A 3729-nucleotide genomic window follows, 5' to 3' on the forward strand; every position below is an offset into this window, starting at 1 on the left:
CCCCAAGCCACAGAGCCCCCCACCCCCAAGCAGCCCTGCCCCGCCCCGGCCTCCGTTTGCCCTGGCCCAGGAGCTCGGTAGCCTCACCTGCAGTCTCCATGTCCTCCCCGCTCAGTCTGGATTTACCTGTTTGCGGCCTCCTTTCTCCTTCTTCCGTCTGCACACACTTTGCTCCTGGCTACGAGATTGCTGGATGGGCCCTATGATGACGTTGGAATCCCGCCACGTGTGTTGCTGAAATGACCCAATGTGACACTCCACTGTGGACACGGAGAAGACCTCACAGTTGCGTTTTGGTGGAAAATAAACTAAAGCCTTCGAGTGTGGACTTTGAGGCAGATGCAAAATATGGCCGAGGGCCTCTGCTGGCTCCCACCGACGCGCCTGTCTCCCTTTGAGCGAGGCCCAAGGTCCCCAGGAAGCAGCAGTGACGAGCCTCTGAACCCAAACTCAAAGCTTCTCCCGGCGCACCCGGGCCCCCTAACCTGAGACAGTCACCACCACCGAACTCTCCCCTGCAGGGTGACAAGGGTCACGGCCACAGGAGGCCAATGCTGCAGGGAGCCGAGCTCGACGCTCCTACGAGTGGACAGACCCGGCCTCCATTACGAGATTGTCCTCAACTAAAGCAGGTCCTCGAGTCCCTTTGCAAGAGGAGGGGTCTTTGCAGGACACTCTCACTGTGTCGGGAAGAAAGATCAAAGGAGGGACGCTCGCACCACCCCTGCCCTACGGCTGCAGCCCAGAAGGACCGGTCTCCGTGGCTCCGTGCAAACAGGTGGCAGGGGTTGGGGCCTCTCCCCTCGGTCCTTGTCTGGGGCCGAGCCGGGGCCCAGGCCGCTGAACACCGTGAGGGCTGAGTGGGCCGTGTGCTGGGGGCGGCCGTCCTTCTAGAAGGGCTTTCAGAGCCGTGCTGCACCCCCGCGGGGGCCTGACAGAAGAGCTGCCCTCTCGGTGCCTGTGCCCCTCGTTAACCTCCGTCAGACATGGTGCAGCGACAGGCTCACCCCCCGGGGCCCTCCTTTCACGTCTGTCCGAGACGGGAGTGCCGGCGGGGGCCGGGCTCTGTGAGGCATTGTGCTCACACAGAGCGGTTCTGTGCAGGAGCGGGGCCTCGCCTGACCCCTTCGTTGAGCCGGCGGGTGGGGCGACCCCCTTCCTGTCCGGACTTCTGGCAGCGGAGGCTTGCCCCTTCCCCCGCGGGCTCCCCCATTTCCTGCTGGACCGGTGGCACCGTGTCCTCCGCCACAAACCACAGCCCCGCCCCGTCTGAACAGGGAAGGGGGGTGGGCAGAGGCCGGCACTTTGCGGGGGAAGGGCTGCCCAGCGCACCTGGAGGCCCCGAGCCCATGGGCTTGGCGAAGCCGCCAGGTGACGTGACAGGAGCCACTGCCTTGGTCCTTACTTATCTCCAGCTTCACGAGTGGCGGCCAGTGACCACGTAAGCCGTGGTGACCTTAGATGGAGACCGTTAGTGTGGACTCAGTGCTGTTTCCAGTGGGGGCTGCAGGACACCCCCATCGTTCAACCTGAACAGCACGCATTCTGCCCCCGAGCTCTCCCCTGCGTGGGACTCCCGGTGAGGCCGCAGGCGGACACACCCGTGGGGCCAGCAGTCCATGGGTTCAGGAACTCTGCACCAGCCTGTGCTCACGGGAGTCGGCCGGGCCCCAGCGCTGCCCAGGGAGGTCCCCCTCCTGTGCACCTTCTGCTTCCTTGGTCTCACACAGTTCCTGGTTCCCCCATCACGGGGGCCGCTGGGCCGGGTTCTGGGCCTGAGCGGCCGGCCTGCAGGCTCTCCGGCCGTGTGCGGGATGCTGAGGGGCCTGGCCCAGGCTAGGAGGTGGAGAAAGGCCTCCCTGAAGAGGTGATGTCTTGGCCAGGAATTGAATAAGACTGGACTGGCCAGCAGACATGGGAGAAGCGTTATAGGGAGCAGCTTGCGCAAAGGCCCTGAGGCCTGAAGGGCCTTGGTCAGTCCATCGGAGCAGCTCTGGGAACATGAGAGTGGCCAGTGCCCACAGAGGAGGGTGGGTTGACGAGGCCCAGAGACATCTGTCCAAGGAACCAAGCTCGCACTGACATCGATCCAGCCAGTGGGACTGTCCCTCTGTCACAGAAAGTACAGGAATGGTCAACGATAGCAGCCCTGTCTCTGGCATGTGGGAAGGCCCTGCACCATCAGGGTGGGCTGGGCTCAGGGCACAGACCTCCTGAGCTGTGCAGGGCTGAGCTCAGGACCGCAGGTACTTGGAGAGGAAGTGGACTTGAAACTTCTGCTGGTTGGACCAGTCAAGAATTAGTGTCCATCAGAGGCCCGGACGCGCATGGTTTTCTTTCCTCGTGGGCTGGTGGAGTCTGGCAGGAGGGCTGGGGTGGTGGCGGGGTCCTGGGTCGTGGTGGGGTCCAGGGAACTGTCCAGGCTGTGCCCGTGCTCGTCACGGACTCTGGGTCCCCAGTAGAGGGCCTGCCAGCTCAGTGTCCGCGCTGTTTTCTGCTGACCCCCAGGATGTCCCCATACTTCCGGAGACCTTGCCTCCGTGGTCTGTGCTCCGCGACGTGCGGCTCTGGGTTTGCGGAGGCTGAACCTGAGCACAGGCGGCACAGCCGTGGTGCTCACCGTGCAGGGGCTCCTTCCTGCCGTGCGGAGGGAAGCACGGCCCAGCCCCCGCCCTGTCTGGGCTGCACACATCGCCCAGCCGGGGAGTCAGGAAAACACTCTGAGCTCCCTTGCAGCAGGTTCCCAGCCCGTTTCGCCCCACGAAGGAGAGCAGTTGCTGAGACCTTGACTGCCCGGGGGCGACAGCCTCACTGTCGGACACAAGACGCACTGGCTGCTGTCACTTCCTGACGCCGGCCACCGCCACCCTGTGGGGCCGGCTGGCACCTGGTCAGCAGCACGCAGGCTCGAAGGGCAGGGCGCTCAGTGGGTGGAGGCTCCAGGAGTGACCCAGGCTGGTGGGGCCCGCCTGTGTGCCTGATTGTGTCACCTGTTTACACCTGCTCGTTTGCACGGCAGGAAGAGCCGGCTCGGAGACTGGTCTGCGCAGGCGGCGCTTGGCAGCTTCCCTGGGATCTTCAGGCTGGAAGAGCTCCCCAACCCGCGTCTCCGGGCTCGTGTGGCCCGGGTCCCAAACGGGGTGTGGGGGAGTCTGGAGGTTGTCAGGACGGGTCCTGAGCATCTTCTGAGAAATCGTGTAAATGTCCCACAATGCAAATTCTGCCATGCAGCTGGGATCTGGTTGTGAATCACATGGGCGCTAGCGTGGCGCTGACCTGGAAACGCAGGAGCCCGCAGACACCGGGGCAGGAGCCGCACCCAGCTTTACGCGCTCTGCAGTGACACGTGCGGCCCTGATGCCGGCGCCCAGAGTCTCGCCAGACCCTCTTGCTTCCTGGCGACGCCTCCAGGGTGTGGCCGTGGGCGCTCCCAGTTCCCCCAGACCTCCATCCACCACTCGCAGCCTGTGCGCTAAGCTGCCTTTCCCGTCAGTGTCCGGCTCAGGGGCCCAGCCGGGTGCCCTCCCGGCTCTGCGGGGGCCGGGGCGGGGGGCGGTGCAGGCTGGACGGACCTCTGCGTGCGTGTGGCCTGGTGTCCTCGCTGACCCGTGCTCAGGCTGCGGTGGCTGCGGGGATGCCCAGGCCACTTCAAGACGGGGTGGGGGCTGGCAGACCAAGGCGGGTGTGGGCAGGTGCTGGGTGGGTGCCGCTCCCAGCGCTCGTGCCCAA

General features: G+C 65.0%; 1 protein-coding gene across 1 annotated transcript in view; it reads left to right on the forward strand.

Moving 5' to 3' along the window:
* MCF2L (MCF.2 cell line derived transforming sequence like) overlaps nucleotides 1-3729 on the forward strand; it is a 102603-nt gene that overhangs the window by 52201 nt on the left and 46673 nt on the right. The window lies entirely within an intron of this gene.

Source organism: Crocuta crocuta, unplaced genomic scaffold, assembly GCF_008692635.1.
Source record: "Crocuta crocuta isolate KB4526 unplaced genomic scaffold, BGI_CrCroc_1.0 scaffold31, whole genome shotgun sequence".
Lineage (NCBI taxonomy): Eukaryota > Metazoa > Chordata > Mammalia > Carnivora > Hyaenidae > Crocuta > Crocuta crocuta.